General features: G+C 37.2%; 2 protein-coding genes across 4 annotated transcripts in view; both read right to left on the reverse strand.

Moving 5' to 3' along the window:
• The window catches only part of LOC129764172 (protein yippee-like), a 318,646-nt gene that overhangs the window by 160,655 nt on the left and 130,291 nt on the right, over positions 1–27,700 (reverse strand). The window contains exon 2 of one of the 3 annotated variants that reach the window (XM_055763017.1): positions 1,658–1,703. The exons of 1 other annotated variant lie outside the window; for it this stretch is intronic. The gene's annotated coding sequence lies outside the window, so the exon portion shown is untranslated. Of the gene's footprint in view, positions 1–1,653; positions 1,704–27,700 lie in introns of all 3 variants that reach the window. One more of the 3 variants, XM_055763015.1, reaches the window with a different exon arrangement.
• LOC129764171 (ras-related protein Rab-23) overlaps positions 1–27,700 on the reverse strand; it is a 227,120-nt gene that overhangs the window by 69,140 nt on the left and 130,280 nt on the right. The gene's annotated exons all lie outside the window — the stretch shown is intronic.

The raw sequence follows: 27,700 nt of genomic DNA on the forward strand, positions 1-27,700 counted from the left end.
GAAAGAGAAAGAGAGAGAGAGAGAGAGAGAGAGAGAGAGAGAGAGAGATAGGATTGAAAGACATGTATAGATCATAGATGCAATTTTTTAATTCCACGGATTTTTTTTATTTATTGCAACTTTTTTTCAACTCTCTAAGGGGGGCTGTCATACAAATGAAACACAAATTTCTTTTCTCGAGAATTAATCAAGCAAATGAAACCAAATTAGGCATATGAAGGTTTTAGGGTACAAGAAATGTTTCTATGGTAGTTAGACTCTCCACCATCATTTCTAAGGGGGGTAGGGGGTCTGCCATGTGAGGCACGAGGCACGAAACGTTTCTATGGCGAATACACTCCTCCCTCCTTCTCGAAAGGGGGCTGCCAGACGAACGAAACACAAACTTCTGCATAACTCGAGGTTTTTGGGTATGAGAAATGTTTCTATAATAGTATGACACCCCTCCTTTCTCTGGAATGTAGAGGGGGTCCCATAAAAATATTACACATATTTCAACCAAAAATATTCCAACCAAACATGACAATTGAAAATTTTCGGAAAACTTTGAAGGAAAAAGGGAAATCTCGGAGAATTCTTATATGTTCTACAATTACATAGTGACAAGTGCTGTTAGTCCATTTGATGTTTGCGCTAGCGAAATTGATCTTTGTTCGAAACTGGAAATTGAATTTAATGTGATGAAACGCACTCCTATATCTTCTTCTATCTATACCAAAAAAAAGGATCGCCGGACGTGTTGATAAGAGCAAAATTCGAGGAAGGAATTGTCCGATTTAGGGCTGTCTTTATTCTATCATATTTTCTGTATCAAACATTTATTCCATGTAACGGGGATTATGTTATTTGCATGTGGTTGAAAAATCTTGAACGAGAATTAGGTCTGAAAATAATCTGATATTATAATGATGAGTTTTGTTAGAAATACTAAGAATTTCATAGTAAAAGGTAAATCCAAAGGGGTCGAATAGAAGATCAATCAATGAACAGTTCCGCGATTGGATCCATGAACTTGCTCATAGTAAGAAAACCTGAATGTTTGAAGGTATTGATAACAAAAAACAAATTTTGGGCGGGACGAAGTTTTCCGGGTCAGCTAGTTACTAATAAAAATGACGCAAGTAATGCTACGTTGAGAAGGCAAAAGTTCCACTGGACCGTTAGAGCCATCCAAGAAGAAGAAGAAGCTAGATGCTCTAGAATTCTCCAAATCATTTCGAAGTATATATTCGAGAATAGTAAGTAGTATGACACATTGTGGCTCATTTAATATTGACAGATTTCCAAACACTGTTGACTCGACTTGAAATCTGATCTCTTTTTTGTTGTCTGATTTGTTTTTGTTGAGTTGCTTAGCTCCAGCTTTCCATATGGTTTTTAGTGTTAAAATTAAATTCGATAATTCTAAAAACTTAACACAAATCAATTTGGCTTCCAATAGAAAACTTCATGTTAAGTATACCATATATTATTTCAAGACACATTGCAAAAAAAAAAGATTGTACTTCATCCATACTACTAAATACACCTATTCAAAACTCTATCCGGAATTCTCAAAGCGCTTCCAGCACTCTTCACATAACGATTGAAGTTGTTTTCCAATTTAATTCACACAGTTCCAGTTTCATAAGTCACTAATATCACAAAACTTACCCACTCGATCAATATCCATTTGAAAACAGGGGTTTAAAGTTGTTATGTACCTGCAAATGAATAGAAACAAATTGGAAAATTTAGAAAAACTGCTTGAGTATTTTTATGTATTTGGCATTTCACAAGAGAAGATAATGACCATGGTAACCATTATATTGAGTTAAGCTATTTTTTGTATATATTGATTTAATTATTGATTGAACTAGTGAATGAATGAAACAATTTACGAATTCAATTGCAAACAAATTCCAACCTAGGTCAATTCATGCATAATGGTAGTAGTTATCGCAGCAAATAGTTGTCAACATTTTGCCTAATCATCAAACGGTATGCGTAAAAGTTCAGTGAGCTTGCGACATGAAGGGATATGCAGTCTTGCAAATGCCGATTTTCCCAACTTATTGGTTTCGGAATCTGTGTTGGGAAAACACATAGAACGGGAGACTGGCGAGAGCAGTCAACGAGTACAGACGTGGTGTTTGGTCGCTCCGATCCGTTTTCTTTTTTTCCCAGAAGCGTCGGTAGTGTGATGCCAAAAAAAGGACTGTAATTTTGTGAAAAGTTTGAGCGCTCGTTTGAAAGTGTATTTTCATCTTTGTGAGTTTGAAGAAATGAACGCTTTAGAAACAGATCACTGAAACGCTAAACCTGGATCCGTTCGTTTGTTGACCTTTGTTTAAATTTTCAAATTTAATGCACCGAAGTGCTAGATTGTATGTGTGTATAGTGCGGAGCAGTTTTCCGAGCGAAAATCGGAGCAGGAACGGAGAGCGGAGAATGAGAATCAGCTTTACGGCAGTGAAGATGGATTCTACAAAGCTAAGTGCATCTATTATTTACTCTTTCTTTCTCTTAAATTATGCTTGAGTTCTTCATGAGCTCAGTTACGTGTCGCTATTTTTTATTTTTTTCATCGTGCGGATGTGTATGTCGAAATGATGCCCTTACGATCCAGAATTCCAGACGTTAAATAACGAATCACGATAAATAAAATCCGAATCGTTTGTTTTTCTGGTTTTCACGAGTTCTATTTAGCTTAATTATTTGATATATTTTAATATTACGCCGCAGATAGGATATCAAAATTTATTCATCCAGTTGATCAGCTAACATTGCCATTTAATTGAATGCACGGCTCGTCTTCTCGGAAGATCTAGATATTTTTCCGCTGTTTTCAAAGCGTAATATATCATGGAAGCTTCTTCGCACGATCGCCAGCGTTAGTTCAATATCGAGATTTGTACCAAATATACTTGATCAAGGAAGTTATATGGTGATCTACATTATCATTACAGGCGTTTTTATTATTATTTTACGTGTTTTTGAGATATCGTGAAGAATAGCAGTTCTCCCGGTTGTCTTGCTAGGTTGGTAAGTTGGAGAAGTTGTCTCGGTTACCTTCTCAGGTTTCCTAAAGATAACTCTCCGTTGTCGTGATTGAAGTTTTACGAAGCGTACACGTGATAAATAACGGAACATATCGCCGAGTCGATTGGTTTTATACGAGCTCTCGGTTACCTTCTCAGGTTTCCCAAATATAGCTCTCCGTCGTTGTGTAGAGCCCAGCGTTGGTCCCTAGGGGGGATTTTGATGCGCGCTGATTGGAGGGCGCAGCAGGAAAAAGTCGGGGTTAACGTGTTAAAATCTAATTACTAAAAATTAATAAAAAACAAAAACAAAAATAATCAAAATTCTAAAAATCTGAGAATAAAAAATTTTAATCTGAAAACTTAAAAATTTAAATATTTAAAAATTCAAAAATTTAAAATAAAAAATTTAAAAAATTTCAAATTTTAAATTTTAGAATCACATCACTTACCGCAGTGAATCCGATTTTTAACCATTCCCACTAACAACTATTCCTTCCATGATAAACGCTAGGGAACCACGCTATAGAGGCGACCCTTCTGGCCTTCGGGCGGCGAATATCATACTAACATTCCTTCCCTTCCCCTGGTGACTGTAAGGACGTGGCCGGCGTCGTTATTGACCGTTTAGAGCTCGAATCACCGAAAATTGCACAACGAGAATGATTTGCTAGTCCCAAGCGTCATTCTGTGTGTTCTTTGTGCAATTTGGTTGGTTCAGGTCAATCACGGAGAGCAACGAATTGTACAGTCTACCCAAGCTCAAGCTCAAGCTCAAGCTCAAAAAGTAACAAGCATAGAAAGCGTAGACATTTTATCTTTCGAATGAAGTGTTTATCATACCATTTCATTCAGTGGTTTAGGAGCTATTAACGCTCAAAATTTCGTTCTCCGGCGTAACGCTTTCGTTTTCGAAACTTTGAACTTACACCCCAGTATAGAAATGAAAGGCGTAGTCCTACGTCAAAAATCACCCCAATGCTTTTTAGGTTTTATAGATAGTTGAAATTTTTTGAAAATTAATTTTAATGAATTACATGCTCGAAAAATATGTCCGAAAATTCCACACAATCACAAAATGCATTTCAAAAACTTTGCTTTGCTAAAAACAGTCATTTTTGAACTGAAATCGGGGTTTTCGAAAAAAAAATTTTGATGCCAAATGTCTTAAAATTGCATGAAACGTCGGGATCTAGTGTCATCTCGTAAAAAATTGTTTTGTCAAAAATCGACACTCTGAGACTTAGTATCATGCGAAACGAAAAGTATGGTTTAGGGTGATAATAAAAATAGTTATCTCGATTTTTCAATCGGAACATGCTACGAAATGTTGATTTACACAATAATATACCCTATGCAAAATGTTAGCTCATTCGGACTTCATTTACTGGGTCACAAACTTTAAAATTTGAGTTTTTTTGAAAAACGAAAAATCACCGAAAATCGAGGTTTTAAAAAAAATTGATGCCAAATGTCTTAAAATTGTATTACTCGTCGAGATTTACAGCACTCGAATTTTTTTTTTTGTCAAAAAAAAATTTTGTTTTTGGCACTTGGTCGTTTTTCCGACTGAAAAATAGATTTTTGAAAAAAAAAAAATTTTTTGAGATAACTGTAAATCTCAACGTGTCATGCAATTTTAAGACTTTTGGCATCAGAATTTTTTTTAAACCCCGATTTCCGCTGATTTTTGGATTTTAAAAAAACTTAAATTTTAACGTCTGCGACACCAGTAAATGAAGTCCGAATGAGCTAATATTTTGCATAGGGTATATTATTGCGCAAATCAACATTTCGTAACAAGTTCCGAATGAAAAATCGAGATAACTATTTTTATTGGCAGCCTAAACCATACTTTCCGTTTCGCATGCCGAAAAATAAAGTCCCAAAGTGTCGATTTTTGACAACAAATTTTTTCATGCAACAAATTTTAAAATTGCATGTTTCATGCATAAATCTATGGTTAGTAATGTGGGAAACCGATTACTCATGGTGGACTCGAGTTTAGAAGGGTGACATAATTTTTCAGAAAAAGGATGGTATATAGGGAAATTATCACAATGTTGATAATCACACACACTCTATTCTTAAATCTATTCGTATATCTATTTTGAATTTACATTTCAACTGATTCTCCTGATTATAGCAAGGGTACCAATTGCTCGTAAAGGAAGAAAAGCAGGGCATAAGGATATAAGGATAATCACACACGAACATCGATATCTTTAAGGAAAACATATATTTGGGACATGTAATCAAGGTCTAACCGAGCCAACACATCTCTCGCCGGCACATTGGGCTGCCTTCCTCTAGCCCGAAGGGAGTTTTCTAAATTCGATCTGGCAACAAGATACACCTCACACGACCAAACAACGTGTTCGATGTCGTGGTAACCTCGGCCACAAATGCAGAGATTGCTACCGACCAGATTGAAACGAAAGAGTAACGCGTCTAACGAACAGTGATTGGATATGAGTCGGGAGAAGGTGCGAATAAAGTCCCGACTCAAGTTCAGACTTTTGAACTATGGTTTGAGGCTAACCTTAGGGATAATCGAGTGGAACCACCGGCCGACCTTAGGGTCATCTTCGTTCCACTTGCGCTGCCAGTTAGCGATGGTATTTTTACGGACTAAAGAATAAAATTCATTGAAGGCGATTTGACGCTGATAAATATCACCTTCAATTGCACCTACCTTTGCTAATGAGTCAGTCCTCTCATTACCCGGAATTGAGCGATGTGAAGGGACCCAGACAAAGGTAATGACCAGTGTTTGCCAAATGATCCACTCATTGAAAAAATCGCTTTCGTTCGTTCAAATATGATATTTCAGGAAACATTTCCCCCAGCGGTATTCTTTTGTTGTTATGTGTTGCAAATCACGACACAAAAGAGAACGAGACAACTCTGCATCGGCTCGCACTTTATTGCATACCAGCATGCAAGCAAAGCTATCATATACGCTTTTGGTCAGAAAGCTTATTTTCTTCTTTGCCTCTAACATATGCATATCAACCTCTCCATGCATCATGAAACAGCAGGATCGTACGGACCACGCAAAGCGAAAGATTCATATTCAGCTAATGTAGCAGATCCTGATTTTTAAGTCTCAGAGAGTGCAAACTATATGATTATTTAACTCGATAGAGGCTAAGGGAGGGTAGTCAGATTATATTTTCCATTTTTAACGCCGCTATCCCTTGAAATATGTATATTCATATAGACCGCATAGTTTTACTAGCAACACCGCTCCAGTGAGAAGCAAAAACTCTCGCGTTTTATCTCTTTTCCCATTCGCTGCTCTCCGCAAGTGAAGACTAAATGATGCCATAATTTTTCTTGTATCATTTATTGCTTTGCACTTTTCTGTGCAGTGGGTTTCGCTATAGTAAAATGGAACGATATATGTGGTTCAAACTTGTATGCAGGCTTCGAAAATGGTATGCGATGTTTGATACAGATCGGATATGCAATCAACAGTCTTCGTTCCTCTCTTAGTTTAATCACTAAATATTACACAAGTGATTACTGACATTCATACAAGTATCTGAATGATCCTCTCATATTTGGTTATATGTTCGTGAGAGTTTACTTGCATGACACATTGTGTATCATTCGATTTTAATCGAAATCCAAACACTGGTAATGACATAACAGCGTCTGGATAAAGCACTCAAAATTTCTCGTATTCTCTCAAGGATGTACGGCGAGTGCTTTCCCGGCCTCACTGAACGGATAGCTTCGACAGAGCTAAGACTATCCGTTACAATGTAATAATGTTCAACAGGCCGTAAGGCGACGCTGTCCAGCGCCCTGTGTATTGCTGCCAATTCAGCAATATACACTGAGCAAGGATTCTGAAGACTGTGGGAGGTGCTAAAAAGTTCGTTGAACACTCCAACTCCTGTGGACTCGTTTATAGTGGACCCATCAGTAAAGTACACATTATCACAATTGATACGCCCATACTTTGCATTGAAGATCGTAGGAACGATCCCCGATAGAAGATAATCTGGAATATCATGGATTTTCTCCTTCATGAACAGATCAAAATGCACAGAGGGATTGATAGAGTCTGGAAAACAAACACGGTTGGGAATATACGAAGAAGGATCAACCTGCATGGAGATGAATTCATGATATGAACTCATGACTCCGGAGTGAAAATTTAGCTCGATCAGCTGCTCAAAATTTCCGATCGCCAATGGATTCATAACCTTACACCGGATGAGGAACCGAAGAGATAATAAATTGAAGCGATCTTTTAGTGAGAGTACGCCTGCCAAAACCTGGTGAACATTTTGTATAGGGTAACATTTTGAAATTTTAGGGTCAATTTTCCCGTACATTCATTGGCACCCTAGCTTATATGTATGGAGCAGAGCTCTCATTCTGTCAGACTTGAAATTCTTTTGTAAGCTTGGAATTGTGCGATGGAAACGATGCCATGCAGGGATCGAACCAAGGCCGGCTGCTGGGTTGTGAGGCTGCTCAACTCAACCACGTTATCAACAAAACCACTGGTACTGCTATACCAATGCATGATCATATTACACTGCATTATAAAATTATATTGGATCTTACACGAAAAAAACCTTTTTTTGCTGAGAATAAAACGGGAAGCGTAAACAACTTTTTGTACCTTTGATGCATGCTTATATGCAACAGTTTTCTCATTTTGCTCTCTTATATTGCTCTTAAACTACTATGACATATATTTTATATTATACAAAGATTCTCCTCTCGCTTGAGTAAATGATTCACCAGTTGATAGCACTTCAAATTAAACTTTTAAGCTAATTTAATGTAATGTATGGGGATGCAAAAAGTGAACCCAGACGCAGTCAACGTTCCCTGTTAAAAATGTCTCCTTAATTTAAGAATTGATAATATTAATATCATTGAAGAAATTTGACATGACAATGACAATTCCAATTTCAATTTTTCTTCAAGATATGATTACTTGGCTGCGCAAAATGAACTTCTAATGACTGTCATATGCAACTGCATACACTTCAGCGAAGAATCGTCAAGATACGACGTAGTGCAGTAATCCACACAATTTCACCATTTCCGACAAAGAAATTCACTGAGTTACTTGATGTAGCTCTTCAGCAATCCATTACACTCTAATGCGGATATTGACGACGCCATGGTCATTATCGGCATTATCTAGCTGGGCCCATCTGTTGGTCCCCGCCTAGTGCAATTACTCTGATCCGTATGGGAGGAGATGTGCACGAAAAAATCAATCTAGCTTAACAACAATCTTCAATCTTGAAATCATCAGAACAATTGTCTCAAGTCACTATTTTCTTGATTTGAAACAGTAAAGTGTCATAACGACAGAACCTAATTCAACCGGGTTTTCTCGTGCATCGTCGGCGCCGACAGGAGCGAGAAGTCGTACTGTAGGAATGAAATTGAGTTTTATGGCACTTTGTTTGTGAAATTAAATTGAGCCTCTTGAGTTGCGATTATAATTTTCACTTTTATTTCCTGGTTGGTGCAATTCAAATGCATTGCCGCCGTGCACACTCCAGCTGTGTTTCGCTTTAGTTTTATTCTGTGCATTTTTCAAGCTGGCAAAAGCATTCAGTTTTCCAGCTGAAAAGGGACCATTGTTGGCGGGGGCGTATTGTGCCGCTGAAACAAGCAATTGCATGGGATTGTGTGCGGTTGCATGCATGCGCATTGAACGCTTTTTCATGTGCAGACCACAGTTGGCAATAGCTGCACGCGCAATTTTCAAGGGGTTCTGGCGGAATGTGCACACTAGAAGGCAGCAGCTGCGACATGTTTTGTAGTTCACCGGCGTTCGTTTTGGCGGGTGATTGCAAGATTGCAACGTTCGTCCGAAAGCGACAGCTAACGAAACCGTGATAGGCTTTGTTTGTCGGTCGAATATTTGTCCGTGAGAAGTGTTGATTTTCTTCAGGACAGGCGCGCTCGCGAAACGCGTTGAAGATGTTTATGTTAGGAAACGTACAATATCTGGATTTAGAAGAATTCCACCGTAATTACACTTGTCTTGCGGGTGTTGTTGAAACAAGTGGAATGGAATACCTACCAGCCAGCCGCAGGTCTGCTACCCATATCGCATTCCCAAACAAACAAATACGCTCTGAATTTAGTCACTGTTTATCAAACAAATCGATTTGTTTTCGCCCAACCATGCATGTTGCGAATGTGGATCATACTCGCAGACACAAAGGCAGCCGTTATCTTAGGCGCGTTATCAGTGTACATTTCATCGCTCTAGTTTCGCGGAAAAGATTCAGGAAATACAGCTATTACGTATCGCGCACAAATGGTGAGATAATAATGTTTTTGTTTATCAGATCATCGTGCGATGAAGCTTTCTCCCCTGCGCTTTCTCTTTTTGCTTTTTACAGAACACTGCTAATTAATTTTTAAGAACAGTACTGTACTTGAAATTTACTTGACAAGTTCATCGCCTCTTTCGCCTAACCTCGACCTCTTTCACCTAACAAGAAAAGAATCAAATGGTGCTAAATCACAGGAGCTAGGCGTTTTGGAAACATCAATTTACCAAAACGTGGAGTTACGCGGCCAGAAAACCTGGAGTGCAATACAGGTCGGACTCGATTATATATATTTCAAATATGGCTTATTTCAAGAAGAAATGTAACATTTCAACGTTAAGGTGAAGTTGAGGTGGCTATTACATGTTCAGTGGGGTAAAAATCAATTTAATTGATAGAAACAATCTATTTTAATATAAATTTTTAGGATAAAATTAATAATAACACATTAAAAATCATTAACTTTTCAGTTTTTCATTTCCAAAATGTTATTAAAATCCACTAATTTAGTTGTTCCACTATTATATCCTGTACTAAATTTTCTCATCTTTCAAATGAAAGCATCAGAATCGTCTTCCGTACTCCGTACTTTTTAATGTAGAGCCAGTTTGAGTTCTATAACTCTATCTCTGTTGAAATTCGAACATAAACGTAGGAGGATTTTTTTCATCAAATATGATCGTCTATCACCTTCTGAGGGAATCTGGATGTTTTTTTTTTCATATGAGAAAGGTGTTTTCTGACTTTAAGGGGATGAATCAAAAATCAAATTCCTCTTTTATTTTAAAAAAATTAAAAATACATGCAAAAAAACAAATAAAACAATTTTTTTTTGACTCGATTATATACAGTGAAAGAAAATCAAAAACTGTATATAATCGAGTCCGCGCTGTAATTCGATTGCTTGAAATGAAAATTTCCTGCAAAAAAACCAACGTGTTTTTTCAAATCCAATCCACGGAAAGCCAATGTCAAATTCAAAAGTCGATGCAATGTGTTTGATATGCTTGATATGCAAACAAATTTGTTTGATTTGCTATACATCACAAACCCTCTAGTCTGTAAATGGCTTGAATTTATGAAAATTAGAGGTACGTCTTCCATTCTCCCATACATTTGTTTTGCCCATCATCTTGTGGTTACCTATCGTGCCGTCAATACGAAGCACCTGATGCATCCGCGAGGGACTGTTTTCATTTACCACCGCGAATCAGTCGCACGTAAATCGGTCACAAATGCAGAACCTAAACTGCAACATGTGAACAGACACTGTGAAGTGAGGAAATGCAGTAAAACCTGTTTGTGTGCGATTTTCTGTACTTATGCGGTTTTTTTTGTGCGATTTTTTTTTGTGCGGTGTATGAAAAGAATCATATTTGACGAAGTTATCGTCCATTTAGTTTTTTTCGATGGTTTATATGCATTTCAGTGCGAAAAAAAGCATATTTGCGTCTCAATTATCCACTTCTGAAATCATTCCCCTCCTCTCATCAAATGCTCTAAGTTTTCCGAAGTTTTTGCATGACATGATTTCTAACAGCAACACGTTTTGATATGCAACTGAAAGCTCAAAACAGCCACGCGCAACCGAAAAGGCAAAGTGTCCCATCGCAAAGCAAGGAAACAAAAGAAAATTGAACGGTAAATGGCGTGGATTTGAGTTATTTTCTCGGGGGAAACTTTTTTTATGCGGTCCCTATCTACCGCATAAAAAAGTTATTTTCAAAATGTGTACCGAACACGATTTTTTAAAGCTGCTGGTGAAGTTTTGCACGATTTTTTTATACGACTTTTTTTGTGCGATTCCTATCCCCCGCACAAAAAAGGTTTGCCTGTATTGTAATTCAAACTCCGCCCAAGATAAGTTATCATCACAGCCAGAGCGTAAATTGCCAGGCATTCGTCGAATGCAGTCGTCTTTTTTATTCGCTACGTTAAGTTTTTTTTTCTCAGAGCATCCGTGTTTTATTAGGAAGAATTATATTTCTTAACACGTCCGAACGATTTTTCCCAGTTAGTACTAATCTTTGGATGTGTTTTTGTGACAGGAAAATTAAATAGAACTGTTCAAAAGTGGTATACTTATATAAGCGAAAAATGAATAACGTTGAGACGTAAGCTTCCAAGTTCATGTTCTTTTTTGTTACGGGCGCGTGGGAAGTTGTGCTAGTGTATTTGTTGTAGTGCAATTCTCTGACAAGCGTCGAAGTGCATCGAAAAAGTGTGCGTTTACACGGACACAACCAGGATGAAGAGCTAAGTTGTCTTTCTTTCTCTCTTTCTTTTGATATTTTCTCAGATCAATGTACCGTTCTGAACAGTATTTCGGACGGCTTCATGTTTCGGACACTCTGTAGAAGTCTTGAAATGCTTGATGCACAATTGATTCTTTAAAGCAGGGATTCTTAAACTATTTTGGCCAGAGACCTCTTTTCCAGAATGAAGTGATACCATCGACCCCTATAGCCACTTGACGTAATCTTCTCATCAATAAATAGGCATAGAATTCAGTAATATTTAATAATTATTAATACAAATTAATAGTGTAATTAATCTCTACTACTATATTAGTCTACTATTATATTAGTCATTCTTATAACAAGTTGGTTCACATAACACAACATTTGCAGTATCTTGAAAGTTTCAAATATGAGCTTGTGTTAATTAATTAATTAATGTTAATTAATAGGGGTCGATCTTTAGATCTCGTCGACCCCTGGGAATCCAATATTGACCCCGAGGGGTCGATATCGACCACCTTATGGTGTTATAACACTACTTCGTGTTATGGTGTTATGGTGCTGTTATGATTTCATTTCTGCTCGCAGATTGATATATCTGAAAACTGGTGGAGAGCAAGTTCGTGTTTTCACCGAGTGTCGTGAAGTCGGATATGTAAACAACACGAGCAAACATGTTTTTTTTTTTTTTTTATCTTCGCTTATTTTTCGTCGGCCTATTTCCGCCACTTTAGTGCCAATCACCGACATCAGGGAGGCGACTCCACCTGTTCCTACCTATCAGACTCAACAACTCATGAGCCGGGCCAACTTCTTTTACTTCCGCTCCGAAGGAAGACGTAACCAGAGATTTTTCGCCTCAGAAAATCCCAACGACGCCAGCTGGGATTGAACCCAGGCCGATCGGATTGTGAGGCTGTTACGCTAACCATACAACCACTGGCGCCGTCTACGAGCAAACATGTTAACGATGGACATTTTGATGTTTTGCTATTTTAATTGTTTGCAATTGATTGGTTCCTGACTTTAGGTTCCTGGTTTTTATGAACGAGAACCAGGTTCGGTCTCCAAATTCACGCTCTTTCTAGATATCAGGTCCGGCTCATACGGCGGAGGTGTACTACAGTTAGAGATGTCTATAATTTTCGTTTAATCGATTATGGATTAAATGTTGGGACATTTTACAATAGTCCATTCATTCGTATAATTGTCTTTCGATTTTCGAATGATCAAACAGATATTTGTTGGGCGAGAATTAACAAAAGGGTTGAGATGCCATAATTTTTAAAAGTTACATTAAATTAATTTTCAGCATAAACATCGAAGTGTTTTTTGTTAAATTTATCAATTAATTATTTTTGCGGACGGTTTGAGCACGCTTTAAAGATGATGCAGATTGTGTTTATTGTAAAGACATACGATTTTTTTTACGTTCAAAATTATCTGTTCATCGAATGTTGTTAGGATAACAGAATTGTTTGGCGTTGTCTGCCGCTGGTGTCACGTATCGGTTGTTTAGACTAAGATTTTCGTAGCAACAGTATCTTTCCCGCAGTTGCAATCGGAGTTCGATAAAGAATATGCTCGATGGTTTACGGAATATATCACAGGTCCGACTGATTTCTGATTTCTCTCGGTGACCTTCTCAGGTTTCCTAAGGATAACTGTTTTCCGTCACGAGTTCTATAAAGCGTACGAGCGATGAATAACGGAAGAAATTGTCGGATCGATTGATTATAGAGGAGTTCTCTTGGCTACTTTCTCAGGTTTCCCAAAGAAAATTTTACTCCGTCACGATTGGAGTTCTATAAACCGTTCGCGTGACAAACAAAGGAATATATCACCGGGCCGATCAATTTTAGAGGAGTTCTTTCGGTTACCTTCTCAGGTTTTTTAAGTATAACTCTCTATCGCTACAAAATGAATGAAGACAACGCGCGAGGAATAACGGAATATTTCGCCGGACCAATAGTTTTTAGAGGCTTCTTATGACCATCTCAGGACAGGAAAAGTATCTATGTACTACGCACGATGAATAACGAAATGCATGACCGGCTCGATAAGAATGTATATTTTCTTCAAATCTATTTTCACCGAATAGTTCACGTTTTTAGAATCACATCACTTACCGCAGTGAATCCTGATTTTTCTCAACTATTCCCACTAACAACTATCCCCTCCATGATAAACGCTAGGGAACCACGCTATAGAGGCGACCCTTCTGGCCTTCGGGTAGTGAATATCATACTAACGTTCCTACCCTTCCCCTGGAGACTATAAAAACGTGGCCGACGTCGTTATTGACCATTTGAAGCTCGAATCACCGAAAATTGCACAACGAGAATGATTAGCTAGTCCCAAGCGTCATTCTGTGTGTTCTTTGTGCAATTTGGTTGGTTCAAGTCAATCACGGAGAGCAACTACGAATTGTACAGTCTACCCAAGCTCAACCTTAAGCTCATCACGGCCAGAGCGTAAATTATTTGAGAGTATTCGCATTTTCTGTTGCTCCTGTCAGCGAACGGTCAACATCAAATCGTGGTGCGATTTTGTTCGCAGTATCAAATCCAAGGTGTCGATGAAATAACGTATGCAAATAAAAAAATTACTTATTTCGGATGGCGTAGAAAAATTACACAAGAGAATTTAGTGGACCGAATTTCTCTTATTTATTACAATTATTATCATCCTACGATTTCCTACGTTCATTAAGTCATCCACAAAAATGCTTCGAAATCCTGCTGGGCTGTCTTACGGCAGTCAACCGGAACCTTACCAATGTCGATGAAAAGATTCAGCTCTTCCGAGACGTTGGCTAGAATGCCAATGGATGTATGGGAAAAAGTGACCCTCGAATTTTCAAAACGAACTTGATTAAAAATGTCGATTCCCACGAAAAACTACCCTATGAAAAATATAAGCTCAATCGGATTTCATTTACTAGTGTTGCACAGCGGTTAAAGTTTGGGTTTTTTTGAAAACCGAAAAATCACCCAAGGGGGAGTAAAGGAAATCGGGATTTTGGAAAAAAAAATTTTGATGCCAAATGTCTTCAAATTGCATGAAACGTCGAGATCTACTGTCATCTCGAAAAAAAATCGATTTTTAGAAAACTTCAATTTTGACATCTGCGACAATAGTAAATGAAGTCTGAATGAGCTAATATTTTGCAGAGGATATTTTATCGTGCAAATCCACATTCCGCAGGGAGTTCCGTATGAAAAATCGATATGACGATTTTCATTGGCATCCTAAACCATACGTTTTGCATCGTATTCCGAAAAAACGACAAAGTCCAAGAGTGTCGATTTTTGACAAAAAAAAATTTTCGAGGTGACAGTAGATCTCGACGTTTCATGCAATTTGAAGACATTTGGCATCAAAAAAATTTTTTTCCGAACATCCTGATTTCCTTGGGTGGTTTTTCGGTTTTCAAAAAACTCAAACTTTGACCGCTGTGCGACACTAGTAAATGAAGTCCGATTGAGCTGGTATTTTGCATAGGGTAGTTTTTCGTGGGAATCAACATTTTTAATCAAGTTCGCTTTGAAAATTCGAAATGAACATTTTCATTGGCACCCTAACGTTGGCGTGCATCAGCTATGTCATTTTTGGCCTGATACTTGTTCGCCGTTTGTTCCGACCTCTCGGCCCAAGAGAGGCCCCCTTGCGCTCAGTCTTCCTCTTCCGTTTCTGCTGCATTTCACGGTCGCGCAGCACCGTCGGCGACAGGAATTAGGCTTTCGTTCGACGCTCTCGCCATTTTCCAGAAAGGAAATGCAAATGTACGAACAACCAACACCAATCGCAAATCATATGATCTTTTCAAGGCCACCAAAACAAATTTATAAAATGTCGATGCATTCTCAAATAATAACCGATGTTATAAACGAGTGAATTGAATGAAACAAATTCATGGTCTTACGTCAACAAAACGATCGCGTCCCGGACATAACCCATTATATTTTTCATTATGTTGCCTACACACGTATCGAAACGCACATGATAACGGTCAACGGTGTTCGTTTGAATGAACGTGAATTCTCGTAATTTAACTCAAAAATTTGACTTTTTCACTAAGAGGCTTTCCTAGATTAATTTCCCAACTTTATTGATGATATATGTTATCACACAGCCAAATTCTTAAGTTGCCAAAAAGGACTTTTGAACCTTACATCTTTGTTGGAACTAGATCAGACTACACCCAAACTAGCGTTGGCAGAAAACATTTCATCTTTGGCAGAAATGATGCCATTCCGTGTGCTGGAGAGTGAAATGCGCAAATAATGAGCTGTTTTAAATGCTTAAAAATGGTTTGTATGTATGCGAGCAGACTTCTCTTTCTGTTTTCCTTTCTCATTTCATTTGGGATTGTGCCAAAAAAAAAAGTCCATACGACGTCATTGGGGATCGAACTAAGGCCGGCTGGAATGCAAAGCTATTTCACACGATCACGCTATCCATATAGCTGCCAATGCTGTTTTATGGAAGTGTGAGAATATTACACCTCATCATAAAATGAAATTGGAAAGTATTTTCTAAGAGGATAAAGAAGAACATGAACGAGAATATATCTTTCTCTGTCTGGGCCGTGTAATTGGTAAAATATACGAAAAGCTTTCATATGCTTTCATATGCAGCCACTAACTCTTCGGAATCCGACAGCTCCAGAATGGTCCGTCCGAGTGAAGTAAGTGGTCTGCTTTTCGGTTTGGGATTTGCTCTGTTATTCTTACCAGTGTTTTTGAACTCCTTCCATGTTAGGAGTTCTGGCGTTGCGGATGTTGAACTCGGCTGCTGATTATTTACTTGATTTTGGGAAAAAATACGTCCTGGTTTGTTCCTGAAATTGAGCTGTTTATTTCCTTGCTATCATGAACCTTTTGGTTTGTCTAGCTAAATTGAACTAACTTATTGAGCAAGAATCCGGACTCTATATACACGAATTCTTACTCTAGCTTAAAATCAAAAGGGAGAGAAAAGATCTCCCTTTCCTACTCAGATAACCGAAGCCTAGGGTGGCAATGGATGTATGGAAAAAAAATCATCATCGAATTTCAAAAACCGACCATGTACATTTTGTTTATTGGCCCCAAAAATGACCTGTGCAAAGTTTCAGCTCAATCGGACATGATTTAGGGGTGCCTCAAAGCGCCCAAAGGTTTGGTTTTTTGATCCTCGAAATTCTTTCAAGGGGGGAGTAGAGGAAATTTGGAAAATCGAAATTTTTTTCGATGCCAAATGACTTAAAAATGCAAGAAACATCGAGATCTGGTGTTATCTCGAAAAAAAATTTTTGGTCGAAAATCGACTTTTGAATGTTCAAAATCAAAACTTTGAGTGCTTTGAGGCACCCCTAAATCATGTCCGATTGAACTGAAATTTTGCACAGGTCATTTTTTTGTCCAATAAACAATGTGTACAAGGTCAGTTCTTTGAATTCGATAATAATTTTTATTCCAAACCTTCATTGCCTCTCAGGCAATGTCCCAAAAGGTCGATTTTCCAAATTTCCTGCAGAAATCGGCATTGCAAAATAGATGCGGATACTTTTGTACTCGCATGCGTTTCTGCAGACCGGAATGAGTTTGTCTAACACAGATTTCAAAACCAAGGTGTCATGGGAAATCGGCATTGCAAATATGTATCGCCTAGTTGCAAGACCGCCCAACTCCACAAGTTTGGGAAAGTCGTTTTTTCGGTTTTTTAGACCCTAGATACATTTTTCCTCTTATTGGTGTTGAAAAACAGCACCAATATCGATCAATTCCCTATAAAACGCGTTTGAAGATCATGATGTGCTGCAAAACAGGTGGCATGATGCTACAGGAAATCGTCTTTCCTGTAAAACTTTCATTTTAGGAGTTGGCCGGTTTTGCAACTAGGCGACATATATATGCAAATATGAACACAATGCTTTGGCTCGGTTATTCAAGACTGCATTGGAAGATAGCTCTTCATGTCTTCAACTCACTGAACTTCAAATTTTGTAAAATGTTAATAAAAATTTGCTGCGATGACGTCGATTAATATATGTTCAACTTACATGTCAAAATCTAAACGGAGTGCTTGAAGTTCATCAAATCAAGCAAATTTGCGGTTCGAGAAATACGTATACTTGGGATATGCAATAACTTCAGAGGAAAATGTAAAATACATTGAACGTTTAGCCATTCTCCCGATCACATTTTTTCGGAAGTCCACGATAAATGAATGAAATGAACAGGGCATCATGCCAAACATCAGACTTGCAACGAAGAACGTAATCTATCACAATGCATGAATTGATCTAAATTGAAATTTGTTCGCAATTGAATTTGTAAATTGTTTCATTCAATCACTGGTTTCATCAATAGTTCAATCAATACACTCAAACTATTACTAAGTCAACGATAGGCTTACGTCAACCTTGCGGTTATATCTTAGGTATAACCCACCCATAGTTTTGTTCTCACATTTCATTTCCATTAGGGGTAAAACTGACATATTAAGTCACTGACAGGAAAAGTACGTCTTTTTTATTTGTAGATGCCTCATGTTTATCTTTTAGAGACAAAACGGTAAAGCCGGATGAAGACAGCCAAAGCCAACGTCGAATAAGCGTGAAACCAACCGTGGAAAGCTTTTGTTTGCCATCGAAATATAGTAATAACATATGTATAATTTGTTGTTTCATTCAAATAACGTATCGATTGCAACTATCCCCCTCGCCCCTATACAAATGTCCACATAGTATATGGGAAGTCTCTTGGCACTTGGCAATTATTGTAACAAGTTTTCATTCGTTTTTCTCAATATGGTTTTACCCTGACAGGGTGTTGATTTTACCCGCACTCCTTTCTATTTCACCTTCTTTTTCTTCTTGAGTGGCGTTAACGTTCCCTGTGGAACTTTGCCGTCTCAACGTATGCACTAACTAGCGTCATTTATTAATACTTAGTTGAGATTTCTTAAGCCGAATAACACGCCTTAAATGTATTCCTCGGGGCAAGCTCTAGTGCAAGTAGAATGAAATTTCTTCGATGTCATTATAAATGGATTCCACTGTACTAATACTATAATTTATGCAACAATACATCAGTTCACACTTTTCGGAACGAATTTTAATGTGTTGTGAACTTATTCACGAACCAAAACAGTGCTTCTATGAATAATAGATAATGGTACTCAATATAAAGTTGCAATCCGTACTTGAGGAAAAGATTAAGGCAGTGTTCTAGTCTAGGAATTAGAGAAAAATTTTAAAAAAATTCTTCATATTTCTGAAGTTTAGGCATACAAGAATATACCCTAGAAAGGACTTTTCTAAAGTCCTATTATTTACCGAATTAGAGCCATTTTAGTGATGCGGTATCTTATCAAGTATGGCCATTATAATGAGCTTCAAACGCGTTTTCTATAAATTTTCTTTTGACGTAAGACTACGTCTTTGATTTCTATATAGGGGGGTCACTCTACGAAAAATGTAACGTTTATTAAGAGTTTTCAAATGCATATTACACAGAATCGTTTTTACGATATCTATCTATCTATATATATAAAAATGGAGTGATGTCTGTCTGTCAGTCTGATTCTTATAGACTCGGAAACTACTGAACCGATCGACATGAAAATTGGTATGTAGGGGTTTTTGGGGCCGGGGAAGGTTTTCGTGATATTTTGAGACCCCTCCCCCCTCTCTAAGGGGGGGCTGCCATACAAATGAAACACAAATTTCTGCATTACTCGGAAATTAACCAAGCAAACGAAACCAAAGTTGGTATGTGAAAGTTTTAGGGTGCAATAAATGTTTCTATGATGGTTAGACAGTCCTTCCCCCACTCAAAGGGGGGGCTGCCATACAAATGAAACACAAATTTCTGCATTACTCGAGAATTAATCAAGCAAATGAAACCAAATTTGGCATGTGGAGGTTTTAGGGTGCAATAAATGTTTCTATGATGGTTAGACAGTCCTTCCCCCACTCAAAGGGGGGGGGGTCTGTCATACAAATGAAACACAAATTTCTGCATTACTTGAGAATTAATCGAGCAAATGAAACCAAATTTGGCATGTGGAGGTTTTAGGATGCAATAAATGTTTCTATGGTGTTAAGATACTCCTTCCCCCTCTCTTAGAGGGGGCTGCCGTACAAATGAAACACAAATTTTTGCATTACCCGAGAATTAATCAAGCAAATTAAACCAAATTAGGCATATGGAAACTTTAGGGTGCAATGAATGTTTCTATGGTGGTTAGATACCCCTCCCCCCTCTCTTAGGGGTGGCTGCCATACAAATAAAACACAAATTTCTGCATTACTCGAGAATTAATCAAGTAAATGGGCGGGACGAAGTTTGCCGGGTTAGCTAGTATGTTATAAAATATACCATTAGACGGCAAATTTATCCAACATTTCTGAGATTTCTCAATGACTCAATTCCTTCTATGATAGATTGAGCAGTAATCCAATACGACTTGATTGTGATAGTCTGCAAATGAACATTATTTCACCGAAAAGGCTACTGCTCCTAATGCCTTAGAATAAGACTAATAATAAGAATAACACAATAGAAAGAAATTACAATACCACAGCTATCCATTAAAGATGAAGCAACTTCATGATTTAATGTGTATTTTACCTCAAAATATCACGAAATTGTAAGGGTTTTCAACTTGTTTTTTGTTTCTTCCCCATAAACTTCATATTCAATGTAATCAATAACGATGTCATTTTTCTACCATTCCACCCTGTTATGTGTCACATTGATATTCATTAATCATTTTCAGTTAGACAGTTGAAGTTCCTGCCAGAAACTTATTTTCTTTCTTTGTTCGTTACAAACCGTTTGACGGTTATGAGTACATATAACAAACGACCCTTTTCGGGGTACTATTTGGAGTTATAAAATAGTTAAACTAACAGATTTCTGAAAAATGACAAGAATTACATTTAAAATAACCAAGTGTTCTGTACAACCACAGTCCTACGTCAAACTCCCGTCCGTGCCCCTAGGCTCAGACCCTCCTACTTTTTTTCAAACACGATATCTCAAGTTCTACTGAACCAATTCACGTCGAATTTATATGAATACAATTTGCATGCATCTCTCTATCGCATGAACTTCTAAAAATGATCATTTTTCAATTGCACTATTTTTCTATTAAACAGTTTTCAACCGCATTTTTTTTTCAAACGGCCGTCTTTTAGTAAGAAAAAAATTTCTTTCTTGTCTGAGGTTCATGCGATAGCGGCATCTTTACTGATTCAGTAACTGTTCGATTTTTTTTTGTTTCAGATAACCAGAGGGCTGGAATCGTGTACGCCATGGCACATCTTTTTTTTTCTTCATCAGTTTGTAACTATTCTAATTATTAATATTTTTTCTAGTTAAATTTTTATTTTAGTAATAAAAGATGAATAAACAAATAATGGTATAATGGATACTAAAAATATTCTTTGCTCTATTGTTACGAAGCTCGAAAAAACGTCCGAAAGACGGCAAACTAATTAAAGGCTGCCCACATACCACGTGGACAGAAAAAGCACGATTTTAGACTCCCCCCTCCCCATCCGTGGACAAGCGTGGACATTGACTATACCCCTCCCGTGTTTTCCACGTGGACATTCTTCCATGTATTTTAATTGAAAAAAGGAAATAATTGCATTGTCCCTATATCCAATTTTAAATTAGTGTCTTATTTTATATTCGGTGTTTATTAATGATAAAAAAATAATTCAAGAAAAAACATGTTCTTCTTTTGTTAATAGAGACTAAAAATCTTTCGATTCATTCGTCTCCGCAAATTACATATTTAAAAAAAATAAGTAGACAAAAGTTCGAAAGCTTCTCAACTGTACTTTGTCCAACTACAGCATCTCAACTTGACTGCTGTTGTCAGCGCAATACAAAACCTTTCCCGTCATCGTTTGGAAAATTTTCAGAGGACGCGTTCCATTCCATATATCGGCTAAGAGCGCTTCCAAAATATGTTTTAACAAATAATCAGCGACCATTCTGCATTGAATATCCAGTTAATTTCCAGAGTGCTCATGAGGCAAAATTACACTAGACAATTCTCCTTCTTTCGATGCAACTGCTTTACTTTCGGGGCCTGCAACATTGAAATCGTGTTACTCTGATAATAATCATAAATTGAAAAAAATAATGCCAATGGGCTTTATTAGTAGTAACGGTTGTTTTTTTATTTTTAGATTTTTTCATTTATGTAATATTTATTACACCACTTACTACCAATATATCTGAGAGTTTGAAGCTATATGAAATCGTTGGCTCCAGGAAACGGACGGTTAACGCAATTGTATGAAATGGTAGGTTAAAGTTACTAAAACAAAAAATCGTTGTTTTTCATCCCATTTGTTCTAATGCGTTTGGAAATCTATTTCATCATTTATGTAATAATCCCAGTATGATAACTGCCCCAAAAATACTAATCCTTCAAAATCGCTTTTCGAGAACATTCGATAGAATCAACGACAAATACATATTTGCTTTTTTAATTATTTTAACGTGGAAATTGTTTCCAAAGCAAAAACAAAAACACTATTGATTCCATCCGACATTAGGATTGCACTCTTAAAAATCCTACTGAAATTAGAAACATTTTTTCGGTGACTTCAAAGTACTGTACAACAGTAAAACTGCGCAATCAAGCAAATCATTCGTCTGCAGAAAATCTCCGAGAAACGAGTGCCGAAAAGAGTTTTCTGAAGACTTCTGTAATTATTTAGCGCAGTTGAATGTAGTTTTATTTGCAGCTAATCGAAGTAATATTTAAAAAAATGTGTCGAAAGCATTCAAGTGAATAAACAACTGAATTCAGACATACTTCTTTACTGAACTGACTTTACTGATTGCAAGATACCAGTTTAGATATAGGAGCGAAAATTAGAACAAAGAAAACAACAATTTGAAGAAAAATATTTTCGATGCGTTGAATTCCATAGAACGTAGAATTGTCAAGTTTAATTCCAAATATAAAGCAGGAAAACTTATCGCTTGTGACTTCGACCATAACATTGATCGTATTAATAGGATTTTCCTCTTGGCTGTAAGCCAAGAATTTGTAATTTAATCCCGGATTCAAAGCCTTCTCAAAAAAAAAACACAAAGGTCGTAATAACATTTGCTAGTTAACAGAAATTTTATATGTAACATTCTAATCTTTCGTAGGACAAAGTGATCCTTAAAAAACTGCTCTCCGGTGCTGAGCACACCTAACGCAGCTGTATCAAAGATAAAGTCGCAAAATGGACGCTAAATCCGCTAAATTTGGGAACGAGGGTACTGCCCATTAGAAAAGGAGGACTGAGTTCTTTCAGTACAGAGTTCTGCGCATGAACTCTGCTTTGAGTAGGTATTATAAAAATTTGTATAGCACTCGTTTCACTAAGTCCATCTCAAATTATTTGAAAAAATTCCTTGAATATTCCGGTCATTTCATCATGTTATCAAAATCCCACATGTACTCTGCAGATGAAAATGTATCAGCAGTTCGCCATGTCAAATTTACTCTCACGTAGACCTGGACCTAGAACACAGATATCAGTTTATGCTCAAAAATGACGTAGCTTAGAAGATGAAAACAATGATCATCTACTACCAATAGAAGCTTGATCGCTCACCTTTTGTGTGAGTTTCATGCAGAATACAGAAGTTCGATGATATGGAAAAATATTCGACATAACCACTATTTTATAAATAAATATGGAGTACTCGAAATAGGCGGAAAGTTTAAAGATTCTTGAAAATTGAAACAGAAATGAATGTATTTAAAAAAAATTGTTTTACGTGTCCACGTGGACATTATCTTTACCCCCATCTTTACCACCCCCATCCTCCCTAAAGTTGTCCGCGTGGTATGTGGACAGCCCCATATTTTTGTGATACATGCGAAAGATTTCACACGAAGAAGAATTATAGGGAATATTTTTTAGACAGGAACATAAAAACATTGTTTAGTAAATACTTCTCAGAAGTTTACAATAAATAAAGGAATTTTGTTCATCTTGCTTGATCTCCCAAAGTTATACATCACTGCTCTTTCAAGTAAACATAATTGCTACCAGTTTTGACACATGTCAAAATTTAATACGACCGCAAAAGTGTAAACTTATAAGTTCAATTGTGAAGCATAATCTTAACTATTGGTTGGCATAGTTATTATGAATTTGACGATGTTGATGCTATCCACGTAAACATTCGCATTCAAAGTGCTTCAGTAGAAAAAATATAAACAGTTTATCCAGTTATTGTAAGGCTAGCCGATTATTGAGATCAAGTCTATGAAAATCGCCAAGGTTTTACCAGTGTTTAAATCTGGAGATGCGAGCGACCCTTCGAACTACCGACCAATTTCAACGTTGTCTGTCATTAATAAAATCTTGGAAAAACTTCTAACCAACCGTCTGGTTAACTTTTTAAATGCCAACAATGTTATGTACAAGTATCAGTACGGTTTCCGGGAAGGTTGTGGAACAATGACTGCTATTACCGAACTAGCAGATCAACTAATCAACGAAATTGACCAAAAAAAGATCGTGGGAGGATTATTTATCGATCTAAAAAAAAGCTTTTGATACACTTGACCATGAAATTCTTTTGAAAAAACTACATCGTTATGGCGTAAGGGGAATTGCCAATAATCTAATAAAAAGCTATCTATCTGATCGTAAACAATTTGTTTCAATAAACGGTGTTCGCAGTGGCTTACGACAGATCAGTATAGGAGTTCCACAAGGAAGTAATATAGTTCCTCTACTTTTCCTGATTTTCATCAATGACTTTGGTAATCTGAAGCTCCATGGAATATCAAGACTTTTTGCAGATGATTCAGCTTTATTTTACCCTCGTTTTAATATCCAATCAGTCCTCGCAGACATAGAATCAGATTTGGCGATTCTCCTGGAATACTTCAGTGGCAATCATCTTACCTTGAACCTAACTAAAACGAAATACATGATTTTTCACTCGCCACGCAAAAAAATATCTCAACACCCCGATCCGCGTGTCAGGAACCTATCTATCGAAAAAGTTACAACTTTCAAATACTTAGGGCTACATTTAGATTCCTGTCTTTCATGGGATTCACATATAGAGCATGTATCGAAAAAAGTTTCGACTCTATGTGGCCTAATGAAAAGAGTCCGTTGCTTCGTACCGAAAGAAGCATTGTTGCAATTTTATTATGCGTGTATCCATTCCATCCTTCAATATTTAATAATTGTCTGGGGTCATGCTGCAAAATCTAAACTTAAAAAAGTACAAACGCTGCAGAATAGGTGTGTAAAAGTAATCTTCAATCTTCCTGTATTATATCCGACAATTGCACTCTATACATGTTTACATCACCGAATTATACCAGTTATAAGTTTGTGCGACACTCAAACAATCGCATTTATTCATAACAGCTAACACAATCCTAGATTTCATCACAACATAAGTTTTTCGACTCGGGTTACCCTCACAAATACGAAAAATGGCAATGATTTACTGAGAACCAGAGCATACACAAACTTGGGTCTTAGACGTATCATGAGTTATGGTCCATTAAAGTATAACGCACTTCCTAATGACTTGAAAGCCGTCACAAATATTAGAGTTTTCAAATGCAAGCTGAAACACCATATGATCAGGAATGTGAATGAATATATTCTTTAATTGTGCCAACCGCCCAACAATTTATACAATTTTTCTTGCTTTTATAACAATTTCTTGTCTTCTTTTATTGTTGTTTAGTTCAGTGTAGTCGTTTGAAGCAAAAATGCTTTTACTTTTAAATCTTTTAATCTTTCCATTTTTATATTTTTTTTTCCTGTAGTGAATCCCTTCAAAGGAACTATGTTTCACTGGGAATTCACTGTTGCTTACAATTAGATTCTCCATGCTCTCTTCTTTTTTTTGTTGTTTCTGTTAGTAAGTGTCCACGACCAGTGGGCTCCTTGTCTGAGCCTTCTGGTGTGGGGGTCAGTGGAGGGTAAAAAAAAGTCATAACTAATATTGGGTCGTTATTTTGAAAAATCTGTAAATCTGCATGAAAACCAAAAAAACTGTAATCTGTATCTACAGATTCTTGTTTTCAAAAGCCTGAGAAAACTGTATAAATACAGATTATTCTGTAGATATGGTAACCCTGTTCCGAATCCAAACTACGTTTCAAGCACACGCAACCATCGGCCAATTTTGTTAGAACCAAAATTTTCTAATGAAGAATTAAACCACAAATTTCGTTTCATTCCAAACTGCACTGTTATCACACATTAGACAGAACACATTCGAGGCGTATTATTTGCCAAAGAACGCTCACCTAAGTAGTAATAGAAATGACGCGAGTAATACGTTGAGTCGCCGAAGTTGCTCCACATAACAAAGAAGAAACCGTCATTACATCAATAGTACTTGTGAAATATATCATGCTCATAAATTTGTGCCCATCAAAAAAATCATCCAACAATAACAGCAATAACAATAAACGCAATCAAAGAAAACTCGCGTTGCGTGTATCAAACCGTGAACATCTCGAGCGAACTGTCAAAACTGTAGAACTAGTGAAACTGTAAAAAAAAATTCAGTCGAAGATAAATAGAAATTTTTCATGCCCAAAATGCACTATAAATTTATTCACGAGATGGCATCAAATTGAACACTGTTGCATTGCATCATATCGCCGAAGTAACGCAAATTGAAACGGTAAAATCGAGTGTAATTTAAAATCGTTTTTTAAACGCTGATTTGACATTCATGATTAGTTTGGTTTTTTGTAGGTGAACGCTACGTGCGATTTATCATCTTATGAAACTCTTTTGTACAAGAATAGTCTACGCGGTCAACAACAAAGAAGCAGTCGCGACTCGTTCAAACCATCACCAAACTTGTAACGAGATTATTCTGCGCAATAGGTCAACTACTTTAACAAAACAACAAATTCATTTGTTTACAGTTCAGTGCTAGTTTGTTGCAATTGCGCGGAGAAAGTCACTCCGATCATCTACGACAGATAACACTTTTCTCCTCGAGTACTGTTTATGCATCTTCCGAGGAATGCACAACAATATTATCTGTGATATTATCTCATTTTAGAGCGCAACTGCGAGTGAGCGACCAAACAACACCCGAGAGTGTTTTGAATTTTGAAATGCAAACGGAAGTCCATGGACCTACCCTGACATCATATCAAAGTTGCAACATGCGACGATTTTATTGACTAGACAATTGTTCATAGTTTTCAAAAAATTACTAGAACAAAGGAAATTGAGGAAGTCAACTTCTTCTCAGCCTATTTGAACATGCAAGTTTCGTGCCATCAGATTTCTACTTTCTCTCGCGATCATGCACCAATTTCTTTGAACTCACTCTAGCACAGTTGATTTGTTCCCGATAAAAGTAGCGCATCAACGATGGAATTGCATGAAAAATGCACTCCGTCACATCAAAGCAATTTAAAACTTCTTCAGGCATTTACAGGTTTCACAATAAATATTTACTTCCTGGAGTGCAACGGCTTGTCAACCACTGGAGTAATCACTTCGCTAAAGGCACTTTATTGGGTAACCATCATTTTCTAAATTTATTACTTTCTCATAAGCGTGTTCGTATTCAGGTAAGCGTGTCATCTTTATGTTTGCTTCCCTTTCTTATCAGATGGAAGCTGGACGCTTAACTGCATGAACTAATTGAAGCTTTACATTGACCAACTAGCATACCAGTCTATCATAATGAGTCATCACATCATATCCACGCGTCTAAAACGTTCACAATGAAACGTACAACGCGTCGTGTAAAGAAATTAGTTTTGAACCATTCCATATGCCCCACTATACTAACAATCAACAATTTTATCTGCATTCGTAGGAGAAATGATTAACTCAACGCCGGATGAGTGATGAATTCACCCGTACTTATCGTAGCAAATAAACGCAATACCCGGTGCATATGGCCATAAATCAAACCCCGCAAGTGCCGGGGCTAAACGTAACTAAGTGTTGCTCGCTAGCAAAGTGCTACGCCATGTCTAACAGAATTAGCAATGCAATTCCTTTTCCGGCATTGGACTCGTGGTGTATGAACTGCTGTACACTCATAGGGTACACCCTCGATTAATGGCAATTTATGAA

The sequence above is a fragment of the Toxorhynchites rutilus genome, chromosome 2 (assembly GCF_029784135.1).
Source record: "Toxorhynchites rutilus septentrionalis strain SRP chromosome 2, ASM2978413v1, whole genome shotgun sequence".
Taxonomy (NCBI): domain Eukaryota; kingdom Metazoa; phylum Arthropoda; class Insecta; order Diptera; family Culicidae; genus Toxorhynchites; species Toxorhynchites rutilus.